Source organism: Hylobates moloch, unplaced genomic scaffold (assembly GCF_009828535.3).
Source record: "Hylobates moloch isolate HMO894 unplaced genomic scaffold, HMol_V3 SCAFFOLD_15, whole genome shotgun sequence".
NCBI classification, from domain to species: Eukaryota; Metazoa; Chordata; class Mammalia; order Primates; family Hylobatidae; genus Hylobates; species Hylobates moloch.
The window spans coordinates 81,392,012-81,400,865 of record NW_026652290.1 but is presented as its reverse complement, the minus strand read 5'-3'; positions in this window follow the sequence as shown (position 1 = coordinate 81,400,865).

Genomic DNA, 8,854 nt, shown 5'->3' with positions numbered 1-8,854 from the left:
TTGAGGGGAATAGGAGGATTAAGAGGTGATGGTTAAAGTATACAAGGTTTCTTTTTAGGTTGATGAAAATGTTCTAAGATTGATTGTGATAGTGGTTGCACACTTCTGTTAATATACTAAAAACTATTAAATTATACACTTTAAAGAGGTGAATTGTGTAGTATATGAGTGGTATCTCATCAAAGCCACTATAAAAAAGTCTTCCAAAAGACTATTAGGAAAACATGAAAGTTTGGAAAAAGTTGTGCTGTTTTTATTCTAGTTGAAAATTTAAAACCATCTAACTGTACAATAATAAATGCTTAAATACATTAGGATAAAGTCTTAGGATGGACTATTAACCAATCATGAAAAACATTTTCAAATAATACTTAATGACAAGGAAAATGCTCACAATAATGTTAACTATAAAAGCCTGATAAAAGTAAGAATTCAGCATAATCCCATATTTTAAGGGAAATAAGTATATGTATAGAAAAAAGACTGAAAGGCAACAAAATGTTAAAGTGTTTATGAAGATTGCCTGTGGTTAATTTAGGTTATCTTTGTTCTTTCTATCTTTTTATATTTTCCAGTAAAAATGAGTTTATATTGCAGTAGAATCAGGAAACAAAATATTGTGATGCAAATATGGCTATGGGACTCTTAAGAAAAAGGTTTTTATATTGATTTGAGTATATAACAGAGTAACATAGCACTAAAGTTCAAAGTACAAGGCCACCATATGAATTTGATTAAGTAAAGGACAAGAATTATTGAAAACAAGGATGCAAGTAATTACTTTTTCATTTTGATTGTTCAAAATGTTGCTGCCAAGTTATCTCACGTTATTTCAGCTAAGCTCAGAGAGACCCCAACCTCCTGAGTTGAGCATGTCATTGGCTGTTCTGTTCCTACACATTGCCCTCTTGCATTTTTTCATTTCCCTGGCTTCAACTGCCTAGTCCTCCTAACCTTAACTCTTGGGATCGTCCTGCTGTGTATCTCCTATTTTTCAAATAAATGCTTTATGCAAGTTTCTAATACCCACCAAATACACTAGTATTGTACTTCATTCAGTACAGTGCAATCAAACACAGGTTGAGTATTCTTTATCTAAAGTGCTTGGGACTGGAAGTGTTGCAGGGTTGGGAATTTTTTGGATTTTGGAATATATGCATGTACATAATGAGATATCTTGGGGATGTGACCCAAGTCTAAACATGAAATACACTTATGTTTCACATATACCTTATATACATAGGCTGAACGTTAATTTTATACAATATTTTAATTTAATAAGATATTTAAAATAACTTATACAATATTTCAAATGCATGAAACAAAGTTGGTTTACATTGGACTATCAGAAAGCAAAGTTGGCTCAATCTCAGTTACCTGTATGGACAATCTGTGGCTGTTTGGCATCACCATCATTCCTGACTCTGAATTTATATGCTACCGGCAAGCAATCACTTTCTTATACTTATTTTTACATACTTATTTAATAGGAAAAAAATGCCATGTCACTAATACAGTGAAAAAAATGATGTGTTCAGGGTAACTAAGGAGTACAGTAGCCTTACCAGAATACCTGGGTCAGCTGTGAAACAACAGCAACAACAAACAATGGTGGGCTTTCGGCCTCCACCTGCTATGCTGTGTTTGATTAAAGGTTACTGTACACTGTATTTTATTGTTTTTTAGGTGAGAAGAAACATTAGAACCAGTTGAGGGACCAGGAAGTGGCTTTCTAGTAATGAGGAGACCTTTTGCTGGATGGTTTTTTAAAAAATATTATCCCCAGAGTCATCTACTTTATTGACAATGGTTTTTGTCTTAGAAGTTCCTCTTCAGGCCGGGCGCGGTGGCTCACGCTTGTAATCCCAGCACTTTGGGAGGCCGAGGCAGGCGGATCACGAGGTTAGGAGATCAAGACCATGGTGAAACCCTGTCTCTACTAAAAATATAAAAAAATCAGCCGTGCGTGGTGGCGGGCGCCTGTAGTCCCAGCTACTCGGAGAGGCTGAGGCAGGAGAATGGCGTGAACCCGGGAGGCGGAGCTTGCAGTGAGCCGAGATCGCGCCACTGCACTCCAGCCTGGGCGGCAGAGCGAGACTCCACCTCAAAAAAAAAAAAAAAAAAAAAAAAAAAGAAGTTCCTCTTCAATTTTATAAGCGAACACAATTTTTGTTCTCTTATGAATGCACTCTACTCTAGTCCTTTAATAAACCCATCATGATTTTCCACCATGTCACATGTCACTTGGCACTTATTCTGTAGTGTTAACAATGTCATCTTCATTGTCACCATTGTCACGATCACCTTGATTCAGAACCATTTCAGCTATTTCACCATCGGTCAATGAATAAACAGCTGAAGCCTCATTATCGATGTTAAAAACTTCTTCAATATCCACTTCTTCTAGCTTACTGCTGGCCTCTGAAGGTATATTTTTTACATATGAAAAGAGGTTGGACATGGTATTTTTCTCACCTGACATAGAGAATCTTTCAAAGTCATCACCTTGTTCATTATTGCCAAACGTAGTCACAGGCCAGAGGTTGTGCCAGGCATGAACAACCTGGTCTCTAGCCGCTGTGTTCCAACCCCTGGCAACAACATATATGGCATCCTTCATGCTCAATTCCTTTTGAAAATCTTCCACATCCACGCCTCTGTTCACTGCTGCTAGCATGCAGTTCAAAAAAGTATTTTTATGTTTACTATGCATTGATCTAAGGACACTCTGGTCATATGGCTGAATTAATAAAGTTACATTTGGGAAATGTGGAAAGCACATTTAGAAAGTGCATGGCATAAACATTATTTTTGATGAGATTTTTAACTAGAGGATGAGCAGAAGAGTTGTCAAGGAATAACAAAATCTTGCAGTTGTCATCCAATCTGGCTTTCCTGAAGCCAGCATGAGCCGCTGGTACAAAATGTTTATGAAACTAATCAGAAAAGAAGTCCCTGGCAATCCATGCCTTTTTGTTAGCATAAAGGACTGGTAAGAAATTCACTCTTTGAAAACAGTGAGGAGTCAAGCTCTTGCCTGTCATGCAAGTTTACACTCATGTAGGCCTGCTGCATTAGCAGATCCCAGCACAGTTATTCTTTCTGTGGCATGCTTAATTCTTTTAGGGTCTGTCTCATCAGCTGTGGTCAGTGTCTGACTGGGGTAGCAACACCAAAACAGTGATGTTTCATGAGCATTGTAGAATTTTCTGGCATCAGATTTTTTTTTTTTTGAGTCAGGGTCTCACTCTGTTGCCCAGGCTGGAGTGCAGTGGCATAGTCTCTGCTCACTGCAGCCTTCACCTCCAGGGCTCAAGCAATCCTCCCTCCTTGGTCCACTGAGTAGCTGGGATTACAGGCGTGTGCCATTATGCCTGGTTAAGTTTTGTATTTTTTTTCAGAGATGGGGTTTTGCCATGTTGCCCAGGCTGGTCTCAAACTCCTGGGCTCAAGTGACCCTCCCACCTTGGCCTTCCAAAGTGCTGGGATTACAGGCATGAGCCACTGTGCCCAGCCCTGGCATCAGATTTTTATCAGTGATGACTTTTGCAAATTCGTCAGTGAACTTCACTGCTTTGTAGATCAGCAGATGCTTCATCACCAAAGATCTTAAAAAATTTAATGCTGTGTCTTTTCTTAAATTTCTGCAACCTGCCTGTTTAATATTCAGAGTTCACTTCAATTTTCAGTTCACTGTGATAGATCTTTGCTTGTTTTATGATCAGCATTACTATTAAGTGGCATGTGTTCACGGAAACACTTATGGGTTCAGCCTTTCAATATGTGATTGAGATCTTAATTTTTAGCTTTATGGAGTGTTTTTTAAAATTTTTCATTAACTTCAGTTCATCACTTTCTAACAGTTTATCCTTCTGTTTCTTCAGGTCGTATATGGTGTTCATTCCAACACTATACTCTTCCATGAGATATTTCACACACTCTCATGCAGTTTTTCCAATGGTTTGAATCTTGGTGCTATAGATAAACACAAAGGCATCCTCTTTTTCTTATCACTGTTACCCCGGGGTACCTGCAGGCCTTGTTTACATTTGCAACAATAACTTTACACCACAGAGCAGAGAATGAAAAAACAAAAACAAAAACAAAACCACCATGAGTATTGCACATAGATCTTGGCTCCATGTGGGGCATTGTGGGAAACCTGCTATTGGAATGTTCAACCTGAACATGTGCCATTTAATTACTCTTTGTGGGTATATTTGCATGGGGGAATCTGTGTGTGCACAGAAAAGTTATATCATACCTGAAGAGGGCTGGGAGGGTCGTTTTCCCTTGGGGATGCTAAATAAACTGTGTTGTATGCCTGCATTTTGTCTGAGACTCATAACATGAGGTCAGTTGTGGAATTTTCTATTTCTGATGTCACGCTGGCATGCAAAAACTTTCAGATTTTGGAGCATTTAGGATTTTGGATTTTCCATTTACAGATGCTCAACTTGTGTCTCTTCAACCACTCTGCCAAGTTCTGAAATCTCCATAGTATATTCCACAGACAATGATATAATAGAAGAAACTGTTAACAGTTCACTTCTGATTATGTTGTTTTGGACCTGCTTCCCAATACTACCAGATGTCATCTGGTAGAACCGGATATCAGCTGATATCCGGGCCAAACTTCTTTCCCCTCCAGCTGGGCAAGACGGCTCAATCTCCCTCGTGAATACCACCATCAATCATTCATTCATTCATCCATTCACTTGTTCTCACAGGCTAGTGCCTCCTGTTGTGGCTTTGCCTCACCCTAACCCTAACAATGCAGTAACCAGATCCTTCTGATTAACAAGTTCAAGTCCTGCCTCCCCATTGAGCATTCTGTACGTGTTACCATCCTGTTGACCTCAGCTTTCTCTGGAGTCTATTGAAGATGCAGTTTCATTTTACAATTATTACACAGCACATAATAATGTTCTTATAGTGTATCTTTTCTCTAACTGTTAGTATCAGGGGATATCGTGGTCAGTTTTGCTGCGTTGTTTTGTTGCTTTAATTCTGGCATAAGCTGTCTCTATGCACTATATAAAGAGAGAAGCAGGACTGTTAGTTGTCAGCTGTAATAAGATTCTGTACCAGAATGGCTGCCTTTGCCTGGTAGGTACAGACCCCAAGAGAGAAAAATAATCTGTTCACATTTAACACCTTTTTACTGTCTGAATCACTGTTTTCTTGTGTGATTTTCTTTTTCTTTCTTTCTTTCTTTCTTTTTTTTTTAGACAGAGTGTCACTCTATCACCCAGGCTGGAGTGCAATGGTGAGATCTCAACTCACTACAACCTTCACCTCCCAGGTTCAAGCGATTCTCCCTGCCTCAGCCTCCTGAGTAGCTGGGATTACAAGTGCATGCCACCACGCCTGGCTATATATTTTTTTGTATTTTTAGTAGGGATGGGGTTTCACCATGTTGGCCAGGCTGGTCTTGAACTCCTGACCTCATGATCTGCCCTCCTTGGCCTCCCAAAGTGGTGGGATTACAAGCGTGAGCCACCGCGCCCAGCTTTCTTGTGTGATTTTAATGTCCAGTGTCTTTTTTTTTTTTTTTAACTTCATGGGTCCTGAACAAACTATTACTGGCTCTCCCTCAGTCTGGTTCAACAATTCTTTTCCTCCTTTCAGTTGCCTTAAAATAAGCGATGCTCAAAGTACCCACCTCAGTGCTTTTGTTATACCTCTGTACACACTTGTTTTGTTTTCATGACCTTAGCAATGCCCATTAGTCTCTCACCTTCACCAGTTCTGGCACCACCTATGCTACCCCCAACCAATCTGTGATAGTGGGGGCCCCACTCACCTGGGGAGGTAAGATTGAAGCAAATCCTGCCTTCGTTGCAGACCCAAAGGACTGAGCAAGCCATTATGCCCTGGACACTGGGGACATATCAAGCAAACTGTTTTCCTGGTCCACCCCCACTGGGAGGGCCAGGATGCTTGTCTGTCTCCTTGTTTGCAGGGCCTCCTTCATGCCAAAGCTTTGCTGGTCTCCTGGGTCGCAGGTAAACAGCCTGGAGTGCCCAGACCTGTACCCTACTCAGCTAGAGAGAGCTGTTCCTGCTAGCTCTATTCATTTTTCCAAATCTTCTTCCCCTTGTCTTTGATATCTTTTCCCAGGTGCTGGGGTTTATACTTTCTCCGTGCCAGAAGCCACAAGCTTATTCTAGTGGAGTTAGTGTCTCCGCCTTCCTTGTTTCTTTTTGGATTTTATGTGTGGTGGATTAAAGGATCAGACACTTATTCTCTGATATTTACCCAGCTCCGTGCCTCTTTTCCCTTCAACCCCTCTGTCCTTGCTCCCAATGTGCTCCCTCTGTCCTTGCTCCCAATGTGCCAAGTGGCCACGTGGCCAGCAATCATTCTACAATTTACAGTAATCTCCCCCTATGCAGAAGTATACCTTGAAATGTACACCCAAATTCAAACCATTCTCCCCAGCTCAGCCTGACTGATTTTCTGCTGGCTCTTTCCTGGATATTTCACTCGCACCTCAAGTTGTGCTCAGTACCTCCAAGCCAGATCTCATTCTTATTGTTCCCTCTCCTTGCTTCCTTGCTTTTGTAAATGGCACCATCATTTCCCGATAATGCAGACACAAAGCCTCCCTTCTAATTCCCCTTCTAATCAGTTGTTAGACCTTGTAGTTTCAATTTCTTGAAAGAAGTTGAGATGTATAGACAGTTCCTGATTTACGGTGGTTTGACTTATGATTTTTCCTACATACTGGATATACATTAAAGAGCAAAAACAGTTGTCCTGCTTTTCTGGCACTTACAGTTGTGGGGGGGAACAGACAATAAAATAATCACAAATAAGCATAATAAAACAATTGAGATTAATGCTTATAAAACAAAGGTACCTGTTGCTACTAACATTCATGATGGCTGGTCAGATATTTTCTATCCCTGCTACCTAATGTAAAAACACAAAATTCAACATGTGTTTTTTTTTAAAACAGCTTTATTGAGAGATAATTCACATAACATCCAGTTTATCCATTTAAATTGCATATGTCTATGGCTTTTTGTATGTTCAAAGTTGTGTAATCATCACCATAAATTTTAGAATGTTTTCATTGTCTCAAAAATAAAACTCACTCATCTTAGCCATCACCCTGATCCTTCCCAGCCCTAAGCAACCACCAATCCACTTCTGTCTCTATGGATTTGCCTATTCTGAACATTTCGTATAAATGGGATCCTACAGTATGTGCTTTTTAAATGACTGGCTTCTTTCATTAAGCCTAATGTTTTCAAGGTTTATCAATGTTGTAGCATGTATCAGTACTTTATTTCTTTTTACCACTGAATAATATCCCATTGTACCATGTGTTTTTCTCAGCATAGACAAAGATAGGATGCTGTTCCGCTGTATTCTCCACACCCAGACAAATTCAGTTTGTCATGTTTCTAGAAAAAGGTGACAGTAAGTAAATATTGGCTAAGCCTTACAAGGGTGGCAGCCGTGTTTACAAAGCGGCTTTTCATGAGTGACTTTATTCACTCAGTTCTTTTAGTCTAATTAGTATTTCTGACTCACAAACGGAAGTGATTCTATTTTAGCATTCTTTCTCTTTCTCCTGCTTGGGCTCTACTGACTTGCTGTGTTAAATTATGCAAGTTACTGAAACTCTGTTTGTTTAACTCCTGCATGCTCTATAAAATAAGCCCATTCCAGTCTGCTTGTTTGCCAAAGCTGCTTGAAGACAATTTTTCATATGATATGCATCATCAGCTCCCACAGAAGGCAAAAGGAATTTGATGTGTGGGGGTAGTCTGGGATCCTGTCCAAAATTAGTGCTCATCTGGAAGAAATATGGAAGCCTGATACTTGCTTACTGGCCTTTTAGTTGTATTCACTTATCGCTTTTCCTCTGAGAAACTTTGAAAATCTTTATCTCTTTTGTGGTTTTTTTCTTTTCTTTCTTTCGAGACAGAGTCTTGCTCTGTCACCCAATCTGGAGTGCAGTGGTGCGGTCTCAGCTCACTGCAACTGCTGCCTCCCTGGCTCAAGCGATTCTCCTGTCTCAGCCTCCTGAATAGCTGGGATTACAGGCGTGTGCCACCATGTTCAGCTAATTTTTGTATTTTTAGTAGAGATGGGATTGCGATATGTTGGCCAGGATGGTCTCAAACTCCTGACCTCAAGTCATCTGCCCGCCTCGGTCTCCCAAAGTGCTGGGATTACAGGCATGAGCCACTGTGCTCATCCTCTGTGTGTGTGTTTGTGTGTGTGTGTTTTATATAAGATGAGATAAAGTTAAAAAAAAAAAGATTGCAGTAGAAAAAGTTTTTCTGATACTCTCTATTGGCCAACTGTGAACCAAAGAGAATAATCTGTCTGTCCTAGCTTTGTGACCTGGGGAACAAGTATCCATAACATTCAGAATTCTCTTTATTTTACCCTGAGACTGACTTCTCCAGACCCTAAGTTGGGAAGTAAAATTCAATTGGATTTAAATTATCACTCATTTACTTGTGCAATATGCTCTGTGCTGAGGAGAATGCAAAAAAATAACACAAATCCTTGTTTTCAAAGTGCTCACAGTCTAAAAGAGATGTGAGGAGCTGTGCATAAGGCAGAGGGAGCTAAGCCCCAAGAGAGGCAAAAATCTAGATGTTCAGGGAGCAGAAACCAGAGAAGACCTTTTTTTTTTTTTTTTTTTTTTTTTTTCCTGAGATGGAGTCTTGCTCTGTCGCCAGGCTAGAGTGCAGTGGCGCTATCTCAGCTCACTGCAACCTCTGCTTCCCAGGTTCAAGCGATTCTCCTGCCTCAGCCTCCCGAGTAGCTGGGACTACAGGTGCGCGCCACCACGCCCAGCTAATTTTTGTATTTTTAGTAGAGACCA